The sequence below is a fragment of the Schistocerca cancellata genome, chromosome 3 (genome assembly GCF_023864275.1).
Source record: "Schistocerca cancellata isolate TAMUIC-IGC-003103 chromosome 3, iqSchCanc2.1, whole genome shotgun sequence".
Classification (NCBI taxonomy): domain Eukaryota; kingdom Metazoa; phylum Arthropoda; class Insecta; order Orthoptera; family Acrididae; genus Schistocerca; species Schistocerca cancellata.
Window position 1 is genome coordinate 473,206,840 of NC_064628.1, and position 13,107 is coordinate 473,219,946.

Sequence of the window (13,107 nt, forward strand, 5' to 3'; positions counted from 1 at the left end):
TAATTTTACGTACGACCGGAACTTTTTAGGATCTGTTGTAAGAAAGGTTGGCTAAAATTTACTTTTAGAGCCATTGAACATTTCTCGCTTTATTCTTCTCACATTCATTTCCGCTTCATTTAGCATTTGCTCTTCATTACTACGATTAAATCTGTGATGAAGCTCTCTTTATTTTCGTAGCAGCTTCCTGATTGAAACATGGTTAGTTTTTTCCATTAATCGCGCCCTTGCACAGTCACACATTCCTGAGTTCCTTTTTAATTAGTATCCCACAGCTTAGCTAGAATTTTCGTAGCACGTTTTAATACTGAAGAAATTGCAGATTTTACAAGTATGATAGTTGGGTTTTGAGTGGATAGGTAAATGTGACTGAAAATGAGTTACTGTGATTGTAATGTTAAGTTAAATACTAGTTTACACATTGTTAGATTCAACTATTGCAACAACATTCGTCTAGGTCTAATTATTTCACTGCATCCACAAACATGCCCATCCATACCCACCCAGCCCCAAATACACACACACTTGTGTATATACGACTTCGCACTATCCTAACTAATGTAAGGCGTATGTATCGAACTATGTTCCTTATCTTCTTTCACGCAGCTGGAAATTTGATAATGACTATTTAGATTACAGTTTGCATCCTATCACTTTTAATAAGCAAAGATGATGAAGGCAGTGACGACTACGACGGTGATGACGATGGAGATCATTAACACCGTCTATCAAGGAAGTAAACACGCAGCCACGGGGAGCTAACATAAACAACTACGAGGAAACGACCGACTCTCCGCAATAGCAATAATTAACTGCCAGTAGATTAGTATCGACACTTCGTAACATAAATTTTTGTCAAATTTTTTATGATTTCTGGGGTGTTTATATGTTACATGAAAGACGTGGTCCGATGTCAATGTAACTTCATACACGTAGATAACATCGGCGGGTATGGATTTGAGTTGTAATGCTCTGTGACAGATGGAACGGCTTACAAGTTATTCATCTTAAGTGTGTTACCAGATCTGGTGGCGTATATTCGAAGCTTGAACGGCGTTAGATGTTGGGTGACTTTAGTAAAGGACACCGAGATACCATGTATTCTGTGAGACATTATCTGCACCTAGCTGAACGGGGCTTCGCTGTGGGTCTCCGTTTTGCCCTTTGGTAGAATCTTGCACTATCCAGATTTTTGTGCATTTGAATGTGACAGTGGCGCAGTGTTGGACTGCATGGGAACGTGACGGTAGGTATATTCGTCGTCATGGTTTCGGCCGATACTAAGCACATGGTACCCCTTCACATCTGAGCCTGCTATCAGAGAACAGGTAAAGGATCCTCTGCCACATTCAGTTTCATAATGCACCGTCGTTCAGGGACTAGGATCAGTGGGACTGGGGAATTACCGTCCAGTGTATAGGCTGACACGAACACCATAACAGAAACGGCTGCGTTTGGAGATGTCGTGTGACCGAGAAGCTTACACTGTTGATTAATGCATTACATTGCCCAGCAATGAATTAATATTCTGCTCAATCCTGGATGATCGTCATCGGCGGGTATGGTGGCGACCTAGGTAGTGGCCCCACTTTCTAGTATTATGGAGTGACACGGCGATGTCTCTCCCGGCAGCATAGTGTCGTGATCCATAGGATACAGACCGAGGCTGTCAGCGATTGAGGAAATTCTGTAAGAGATATCATGCATCCTCATGTTTTATATCTCATGTGACAGTATCATGTTGACATTTTTCAACAGAAAAAAGCTCTTCGACATACAGCTCGAGTCTGTGTGATGTTGGGGGAGGGGGCGGCTTCCGTGGCTAGCAAAACTGGTAAATCTCGCCCTGATTGAGTATGTGTGACAGGAACTCGTATGTCAACTTCATCGAACTGTTTTTACAGTGGTGTCAACAACCATTTACGACACTTGTGGGACAACTTGCCCCTGCAGAGGGAAGAACCATTTTATTACACCCTTCCCAAAGGAAAAGTCCTTGCTTCGAGCCCACAGATAGGGTACAACGTCATACAGATAATTCAGCTCATGCTGCCAAGTTTTTGTAACTCGGAGACATCTGAAGTAACATCACATACCTCCACAGCTCGTGAAGTTCCCTGCGCCACTCTAGCTGCTACATTTTTTGTATGGCAGTGCAGTTGGAATTTCCACCCCCTTTCAATTGCTGCTGGCAGTATTTACCAATGATTATCACCCTACCATGTGAGCCTGAAGACCTGTGCCCATGAGCTCCTTCGAATATGCGAGTGAATTTAATATTCCTTAAATGAATGCGAACCTGTCTTTCGACAAATACCAGAGAAGCGATTGGTACACTCGAGGATTAAATGCACTAAAGGAATGAAATCGCAACACCAATAATGAGTTGTGCCACATAAACGAAAGTTGGAAGGCGTGTTTCTACATCTGAAAGACGATTTATCTTCACATTTCGCGCCACTCGCATAACATTGCCGCTATATACATATCAGGTTTGCTTTAAATACACGTTTAAAGTATGGTGAACGTTAGTACCTTTGAGAATGAACGTGGTGAGTTGATGTTAATCAAGAATGCCTGTAAGTCGGCAAAGAAGCTTTTATCAATAAGTGACAGAGTTTGAACGAGGTCGATCAATAGGGCTACGAGAAGGTGAATGTCCCATCCACGATATTGCAGAAAGACTTGGCAGGAATGTAGCCACTTTACATGACTGCTGGCAGTGATGGTTACGTGAATGTACGGTAACAAGAAGACCGGGGCCATATGTCACTATCGAGAAGGAAAACTATAGTGTTCCGCTTATGACTCTGACGCGTCATACTGCATCCGCAGCAGCAATCTGAGTATCAGTTGGCACTACAGTGAAACAAAAAACTGTTACAAGAAGGTTAATTAAATACAGCTCAGAGCCAGATGTCCCCTAGCGGGCATTCCACCAACCCCAAAACTCTGCTATTTTAATGGTGTCAAGTAAGAGTTTTCTGGAGGGCAGGGTGGAGGCCTCTTGCGTTTGCTGATGAAAGCTGGTTCCGCCTGGGTGCCAGTAATGGCCGTATGTTGATTACAAGTAGGCCAGTTGAGGTCCTGCAACCTGCAACCTGTCTGCATCCTAGACACACCGGACCTACACATAGATTTACGGTCTGGAGTGTGATTTCGTATAAGAGCAGCAGCACTCTCTTGGTTATACTACGCACCCTGATTGTAAAACAGTACTTCAGTCTGTTGATTCGAACTGTTGTGCTGCCAGTGATCAACAGCGTTCCTTGGGGCGTTATCAAACGAAATAACGCTCTTCCACATACCGCTATTGCTAACCTACATGCTCTACAGAGTGTCGATATATTGCCTTGGCCTGCTTGATCACCAGATCTGTCTCGAATCGCGGACATACGGGACATCATCGGGCAACAGTCCAGCGCCATCCAGAAACAGCATTAACCGTTCCGGCATTGGCCGACCAGTTAAAATAGGCATTGAACTCAGTCCCCAAAATATGACATCCGGCACCTGTACGACGCAGTTCATGTACACTGGTTCGAAAATTAAAGCAACAAACGGAGATTTTGTATGGCTGTGTTTGTTTTGCCACAAAACAGTTAAACAGGTGACAGTAAATTAAGAACAATGTAAATAACAACAGAACGTAAACAACTGTAATATGCGTAATGGTAGACAACTTTTCCGTTCATTCCGACAATTGATTACTGCGCTCAGTATGGGTGTGACCACTTCTGGCAACAATACAGACCTGACAACGGCGGAGCATCCCGTTACATCATATGTGCAGTCTTCCGTGTCCAAGAAAATATCAACCACTCCTGCACTATGAGGTCGATCACTATCGTCTATCAGTACTAAGTCTGGGTCCACATCACCCCGCAGCAATTCCAAACAAGGTCCCAACATCTCATCACGATACCTGACAATTGTTGAATAATGCCGATTCACCCATAGAATGTCATGAGGAGGTGGTAATGTGATCCACATAATCCCTGCCCACAACATTAGGGATGTTCCCCGATACAGGTCTCTTTCCATAACGTTTGGGTTCCGAAATCGTGTTCCACGTTCCCTCCAGATACGAATGCGTCGAAAATCACTCTCGAGACCAAACCGGGACACAGCTGTGGAAAGAACATTGGCCCAATGTTCGGCCGCCCAGGTGGCATGTTGACGTCTCCACATTAGACGTTCCCTTCTATGAAGAAGTATCAGAAGAACAAATGAAGCAGGTCTCCAACAATGCAGGCCACTTTGCCTAAGCCTTCTGTACGCCGCTTGTCTTGATACAGCACGTCCAGTAGATGCAGCGAGGCCAGATTCCCAGTCTCGCGCAGTATTAAGGCGGTACCCTCGTGCCCTTACATTCAAATAACGGTCCTCTCTTTATCATATGACACGTAGTCGGCCCTGCCCAAGTCTTTGGGGTACTGTTTCGATCTGCACAATCTGTTTCCACATCCGAGAAACAACAGCCATCACATTTAGCCATCGCGCCTCATCAGTTAACGAGTGTTCTGCTTCCGTCCTTCTCATGACCCTACACTGTAGAGAGTTTGGCAGGCATCTTCTTTGTGCCACACTGCATCGTCGTTGACTGTATACACAGCGATTGTGTATATGGGACTATCTGAGGTGCCCTGACGTCATCGCTGACGAGGCTGTACGTTGACCGGAATGCCATTTTCCGTGCAGAGCGCCATTTTATGGACCTCTGTTGACAATTTGTATGATTATACGGTGAATTACGCACATGACGGGGAAATAGCAGTTTGTTGCTGTTATTTTGTGTAACAGTGTATGTTAGGATGTTTGCGTTCCACATTCTCGAGGTTACGTCGGGTGTTCACGTACCAGCATTTCACAACTGTGATCTTCCAAAGTTAATCTCTTAAAGATATTACCTAGAGCCGCTACAGTCTGGAACCGCGTGACCTCTGCGGTCGCACGTTCGAATCTTGCACCGGCCATGGGTGTGTGTGATGTCCTTAGGTAAGTTAGGTTTAAGTAGTTCTTTGTTCTAGGGGACTGATGACCACAGATGTTAAGTCCCATACTGCTCAGAGTCATTTGTTACCTAGAGAAACATATTCCCAAAATTTCAGTACCCTTCATTAATTGTGTTTTGGTGTTGCGAATTTTTTTTCCATTGGTGTACTTTTGAATCGGAAAATCGCGACATGTAACACATCGGAAGGTTTAGCCATCAACGTCAACGCCCCCGAAAGCTTCAGAATTATACCATTATCGTAATCCTCTGAACGTTCTGGTGCAGACCCGCTGCTTCACGGGTGTCGTGGAAACATTACTTCGTCACGAAACGTCCTTTCCAGGGACCTAACAGCTACATGAGAGCTACATCCTATTAGTGGGCGGGATGCTGCGCTTTCCACGTGAGTCAGTGGATGGCGGCTGACGCTGACATATCGGCGGGCTCGGCGGCACTCTGGCGCAAATGTCGGGTAATTACTCAAATGAGGCGGCTGCCCGTCTCACGCAGTGATTTAGAGGCCTGGGGCAGCGCACCACTGCCGGCTGGGCGGCGTGCGTGGATGCGCCTCGCCTGCTGCTGCTGGCCTAACACGTGTTGACGTGACGCGAGCCTTCAGGAAAACTGACGGGCCACTTTGCGCTCTCGCTGAAAGAGTGGAGTTGATGAAAAATTCGGTCCCTCTGGAGCTTGCACTCTGCCACTAGACTGCGAACCCATTCTTTATATTTCGTTATTTTAAGAATTCTCTTCTCCTTTTCGTGAAACATTTAGTGATTGGTGAGACATGTTGTCCCGCTAACGTAGTATCCACAACTAAGAAGTGGAATGTCCACGCGTTATCCCTTTGTAATGGTATGACCTACGGAGAAGCTATCAGTCCATGGAGAAAAATAATACAACCATGGGCTAGGTATGTTGAATGATGTGAATGATAACGCTGTGTATAACTCTACTTGCTTCAGACCTACGAAAATTAAATAAAATCACCTTCTTATCCTTTTGAAAATATTCTAATGTGAGTAACTGCATTTCCTTTTATGTCAGAGACCAGTATAGTAGCGAGTAAACAAGTACTTTTACATCGTTCTGTAGTTTCTGATGTAATATTAACCAAGTATACTGTTCACCGAGGAACACTGAACACAGCACAGCAAGTTGGAAGCATCGGGTCGAAATCTATTACACACAATGATACAGATGATTCACTTGATCCCAAAATAAAGACAGTTAAACAAATACGTTGGTTACAAGTAGACAAATACAGTGCAACATAAATAACGCATTGAAACTTTTTTGCTGCAATACATGGGGCACACGGTTAGGCTTCGAGTTGATTAGGCGTCTGATGCCGTTCTGTGGGTGGAAAACTGGCTCAGAAATCTTGAAGAGTGTACAACGGCATCTGGCATATCAGCTTGTCCCACACATGCTTCATAGGGATCGAATCTGTGGAGCAGGCCGGCCATCGAAGAGTCGGAACATGATACAGAAAGTCTTGAGCAACTCGATCCGTACGCGAACCAGCGTCGTCTTGCTGGATAAGTGCCCCAGGAAGTCTATGTAGGAAAGGTCCCATATGGAGCTGAAGAAATTCATCAGTAAAACGCTGTCCCGTTAAGGTTCCACTTACCGGCTATCGCTGGCTGTAGCCCCCAGACCACTATGCCGGTTGTGCGAGCAGGGTGGCGCGTGACAGTTTGGGTCGAACTGTACATTTCTCCATAAGCGGCTATCATAAGCTCCAAAACGAATCGGGTTTCATCACTGGCCACCATGATTTGCGAATCTGGGGTAGTTCACCTCGTTCTGAGTTGGCCGCACTTCGAAAGAGTTGCCGAAACAGTTGCCGATTTCTCGGTGGTAGCGGCAGTACACGTTAAGGGAATCTGGATTCGTATCTTGACGGCATCTGGATATGGTTCGTAAACAACTCGAAACCATACAACCACTTGTATCGTGGAACGAATCACTGTGGGATCCCTGACCACTTGCTGCATGATCCTTAGATCATTTCGCCTCGTAGTCTTCCTGGGTGCTCCAGACCCGATACGTCACTTGGGGAAGCCATCTCGTGTCCACTGCTACCAACATCGTCTGACGTAACGTTCTGAACGATCGACGTGACTGCCCACTCGACCCGCCAACCTGCCTGCGGTTTTCATGTCGATGTTATTAGGCCCCTCTCATATTGGCTTAACTCTGGAAAATGTCGTCTCACGTGTTTCTTGGCATTCAGCGCGTACTAATGTCCTCCTCGAGTTGGGATCATATCGTCAAGCATTTGACTTGTCCACCATGCCACGAGTAAACAGAGCCCCCTGCCCAAACTCAGTGCAACTGCAGGGTCTGTGGGCATGTTAACTTTCACCAAACTTGAAACATTTGCAAATTGGATCTCAAACACATATTTGCAAAGGTTTTCGTTTCCACCTTCCTTCCCTTTGGGTGTGCTATTTTCAGCGTTCCTAAGTGTATGGGATGCAACTGTACTAAATTGCGTTGCCAAATGCGTGCTTAATCATGAATGGTGCCAATCACATTCATTTGGTCAGGAAGATGTACAAATTAAATATGACTGTGACATGGATTACAATGGCCGTGTAAAGCGACTGAAATATGCTACTTAGGTTTCCAAGCTAATGAGTCTGATGAATTTTATAACGAGCTTGACACTATCAGAAATTGTATGGAAACATCAGAAAAGGCGGCACGACGGATCGGGAATCGTCCGGAGAGTCATAAATAAGGAAAAAAGATTTCTAAAAGCTAAGCATAAGAATCATGCAGAGCAATCTGTGGAAAGTGTAGACAGAAGTAAGAACAGCCCTGTCACACATAGAGATACATGTGAATCAAATGTGGAATAATGTAAAGTTTATGTTCGTAGACAAAAAAAGCTTAATGTCAATGCTCCACACACGGTAGCCAAGCGGTTTGAGGCGCCTTGTCACGGTCTGTGCGGCTCCCCCCATCGGAGGTTCGAATCCTCCCTCGGGAATGAGAGTGTCTGTCTTGTCCTTAGCGTAAGTTAGTTTAGGTTAGATTAAGTAGCGTGTAAGCGACCAATGACTTCAGTAGTTCCGTCCCATAAGACCGTGCCACAAATTTTAAAAAAATAGCAATGTGGCCTCTAAATAAGGGTACAAGCAGCAGACATATACATTCACTGTCAGTCATGGAAGAGAAGCTACAGAAATTACGGGATGTAACCACCCAGACCTCAATGCAACAGGCATTATCAAATCAGGCGCGCCACTACCAGAAAGATATGACGACATACTGGCGGAGGGTATCAGTTGCACCGTAATTGGAGGCGTGAATGATGTAATCGCAACGAAACTTCGAGGGCAACAAGAATCCTGAACGAAACAATAATAAGAGTGCCTCAATTGCATTTATTTCCATGTGGGCACTATCTGATGGAAAACTCGTACGTTTATTGAGAAAAGCATCGATAATGGAGACCACTTTACAGAACACGCTGTCCACATCAAAGCAAGATTGAAAAGAAGTAATGAGTGCCGAAATTCTAAATTCATTATTTAGTCGTCTGTAGAGCAAAGAACTCTACAAGGTGCATTCAATTTCTAAGGCCTCCGATTTTTTTTCTCCGGACTGGAAAGAGATGGAAACATGCACATTGTTTTAAAATGAGGCCACATTCATTGTCAATACCTCCCAGAGATGGCAGCACCATACGGCAGATGGAATTTTACCGCCAGCAGCGAGAATGAGAACTGTTTTAAATACTTAAAATGGCGATGTTTTCCTTACTTGAACAGTTGAAGGAGACATGTGGTGATGGAGTTATGGATGTGTCGAAAGTGCGTTTGTGGGTGCGACAGTTTAATGGAGGCAGAACATCGCGTGACAACAAACCGAAACAACCTCGGGCTCCCACAAGCCGGTCTGACGACATTATCGAGAAAGTGGAGAGAATTGTTTTGAGGGATCGCCGAATGACTATTGAACAGATCGCCTCCAGAGTTGGCATTTCTGTGGGTTCTGTGCACACAATCCTGCATGACGACCTGAAAATGCGAAAAGTGTCATCCAGGTGGTTGCCACGAATGCTGAGGGACGACCACACGGGTGCCCGTGTGGCATGTTGCCAAGCAATGTTGACGCGCAACGACAGCACGAATGGGACTTTCTTTTCGTCGGTTGTAACAATGGATGAGACGTGGATGCCATTTTTCAATCCAGAAAGAAAGCGCCAGTCAGCTCAATGGAAGCACACAGATTCACCGCCACCAAAAAAATTTCTGGTAACCGCCAGTGCTGAAAAAATGATGGTGTCCATGTTTAGCTAAACTGTTTTGAAGAACAAATTCCTTCCTGCACTGCAACAAAATCGTCCGGGAGGGGCTGCGCGTGTGCTGTTTCACCAGTACAACGCACCCGCACATCGAGCTAACGTTACGCAACAGTTTCTTCGTGATAACAACTTTGAAGTGATTCCTCATGCTCCCTACTCACCTGACCTGGCTCCCAGTGACTTTTGCCTTTTTCCAACAATGAAAGACACTCTCCGTGGCCGCACATTCACCAGCCGTGCTGCTATTCCCTCAGCGATTCCCCAGTGGTCAAAACAGACTCCTAAAGAAGCCTTCGCCGCTGCCATGGAATCATGGCGTCAGCGTTGTGAAAAATGTGTACGTCTGCAGGGCGATTACGTCGAGAAGTAACGCCAGTTTCATCGATTTCGGGTGAGTAGTTAATCAGAAAAAAAATTGGAGGCCTTAGAACTTGAATGCACCTCGTATAATATTATTTGTTTATGGTTCATTTAAATTTTATAAGTTTTTGCATTAAGACTTTCGCATATTGGTACTATATTTTCTGTATATGTGAAGTGTATTTTACTATAGGTTGAAGTTCTTTGCACTCTAAGTGAGTAATTTATGTAAAATACTATGCAAATTGTTTATTACGTTACATAATTTTCAGATGACATTTTGTATTTAAAAATATATGTGTGTATAAACTGTTGATGTTCATGTAAATCTGATAATTGTAAGAAATGGTCACCCTTAGGAACAATGTAAGAAATAGGTGTTGAGTAAAAGGCAGTACGCTTTTGTTTGAAACGAAAGTGGCGGTGGGGAGTGAAAAAGGTGGCAAGGGCCAATGGGCGCAATACCTAGAGGAAGCGCGGGAAGTAAGACACACAGTCTGTAGGCAGCAGTGATTGAGGCAACACCTTTCTTGAGCAGTAGGAGTATTGCCTGCAAATTTGAGCAAAAATATCTCGGAAGGAGAATGCAAACGGCTTACGGAATAGCTGGGTGTTGTTGGGCTACCGTATGTGAAACTGAACGACGCCAAGGAGATAAATTGAGCCAGTACAGCTAGACACTCGCAGACCGTACTGTGGGTAGTGCAACGTCATAATTATTGTTCGCCACACTCAAGCCTACAGCCAACAGATAAGATTTTTTTTGTATTTTACTTTTGTACAGGGTGAAACATTAATCTAAACTGTGTTTTAATAATCATTCTTGAACTTTAAAAACCTGTTTGATCCTGTTGTTACATCCTAAACATACACATATATATAGGGCTTCTTCGTGGTGTTCGATTAATCCCAGTATCCTGATTTACAGACTTACGGGGGCGCTGATAACCATGCAGTTGAGCGCCCCACAATCCAAACATCATCATCATACAGACTTACTAAGTGCCAAGTTAATATAAAGAGGCACTCATTATATTGGTTTTGTGTAAATAATGAGAAAGTTTTCATAGCTATTGCAAAGTGAAAGGTTGTTTACGAAAAATTCAATCAGAGTGAAACCAAGTGAAATGTTCAGCATAAATAGTGCGTGCTTCAATATCTAAGTATTTTAGTATCTAAGTTTACTGATTTGGGAAAGTGCTTTTATAAAGGTCCCCCTGGCCATATTTTTTAGGTTCCTTGAAGTTATATACAGGGCTTTATCTCTTTTAAAAACTTAATGTATAAGGGTGTAGTCCAAGACTGTTTAAGTGGAGTAATATTTATTTGAAGAACCAAACTAAATAGTAGCAAGAAGGTAGGCAAAATTAATACAACTGCTTCTCCAATACTTCACTGTTTCATTCACTGGATAGGCGGGCGAACGTTAGTACATATTTTATACCACTAAATGGACTTGGAACTGAGTTTCCCTAGCTTCAATACAACACTATTCATACTGCGTTTCTTTCTAGCCACTTGGTAATATCTTAGGAAAATAATGGAAAAGTCTGATTTATTTATCCATTACACATAACAAAAGGTCGAATTCTGTAAAAAATGTATGTGTATTGATTAGCTTTTCTTATTAACAGGACTATCCTCCCGTAGTGTTCTTTATTTGGAAACTAAATTAAACTTTAGTAAGAGGGCAATACGTGGTAACATAGACACGGTTTTCTTTTATTTAGATAAAAGCATACTAAATTTGCAATAGTAGTGGTAGGGTTATATCTCCAAACCAATTCCACCAGAACAAGTGTCCTCTGCAATAGTAGAACCTCCTTTCACAGCGGCAGCAGCAGAGTGATCGTCATTATCTGCAGGAGATCAACAATCAGCAGCAGTAACAGAGTGTCTGTGAGCATCAGCAGCACTAGCGGAACAACCACGAACATCAACAACACCAACAAAAGCATCCAGTCCAACTGAGACAATTAATCGAGTGCCAGTCAGAGGAAGAGTGACACTACCATTACACTCGAAGGGCGCCTTTCTGTCAGGCCGACTGAATGGAATTCAATATCTGGATGTGAAACCCTGTCAAGCAGACTGAAGGGAATACACAATCTGGATCTAAACCCCCAATTTTTAACTTACGGAAATGTGCAATAATTAGGCAGCAAAACTTGTGAGCTGGAAGTCGATTCAAATTGTAACGTATTGGAGGACTTCCGTGTTGTGTACTAACGACTGCTGACTACGAAACACACAAAATTCTGCAGAAAAAATACCGAACATTGATCTCGTAAATACATTTTGCAGCGGAAGCTGTACACTGAGACGACAAAAGTTGTGGGTTACCTACTAACATCGTTTACCTTTGCGCGGCGCAGTGCAGCAGGTAGACATAGTATGTACTGAACAAATCGCTGAGAGTCCGCTACAGTTGTACGGAGCCATACTGCCTCTGTAGTTGTATATAATTTCCAAAGTGGTCCCTCTGCATGACTTTGAGCATGAACTGACCACTCGATTATGTCTTATGACTTTTCGAACGGTTACATTTTGGACGATCTAGGTGACCAAATAGTTCCAGAACTGTCCAGCATGTTCGTCAAATCGATCGTGAACAATGTGGCCTGGTGACATGTTTTGGAACATGAAGTCCATGAATGGCAACAAACAGGCTGTAACTATTTCCAGTCAGTGACTGGTACCGTTGGACAAGAAGTCCCCGTCACTTCCATGTAAACACAACCTACGCCATTAACAAGCACCAGCAGCTTGCACAGTTCCTTGTTGACAACTTGGGTCCATGGTTTCGAGGAGTCTGCGTCACTCTCGAACCATATTAGCAGCTCTTAACAACTGAAATCGGAACTCGTCTAACCAGGCAACGGTTTATCAGTCGTCTAGGGTCCTATTATCAAAGGAACTCGCGTCGGTCGTCAACTGCCACAGTCCATTAACACGAAATTTCGCAGCACTGTCCTAAGAGATACGTTCGTCGTACGTCCCACATTAATTTATGGGGTTATTTCACAAAACGTTGCTTTTGTGTTAGCACTGACAAATCTACGTGAACGCCGTTGCCCTCGGTCGTTAAATGGAAATCGTCGGTCACTCTGTTGTCCTTGGTGAGGCTCTTCACAATGTGGATCTCGGAATATTGAATTCCATAACGAATTCTGCAATGGACTGACCCATGCGTCTAGCTCCAACTACCATTCCGCGTTCAAACTATGTTAAATCCCATTGTGCCGCCGTAATAAAGTCGGAAATCTTTCCACAGGAATCAACTGAGTACTAGTGACAACACAAACAATGCAATACCCTTTTTGTACCTTTTGTACTAGATATTACCACAATCTCTATACGTGCGTATTTGTATCCCATAACTATTTCCACCTCATTGTAAATTTGAAGGTGTGTGCTTCCCTGTTAGGAG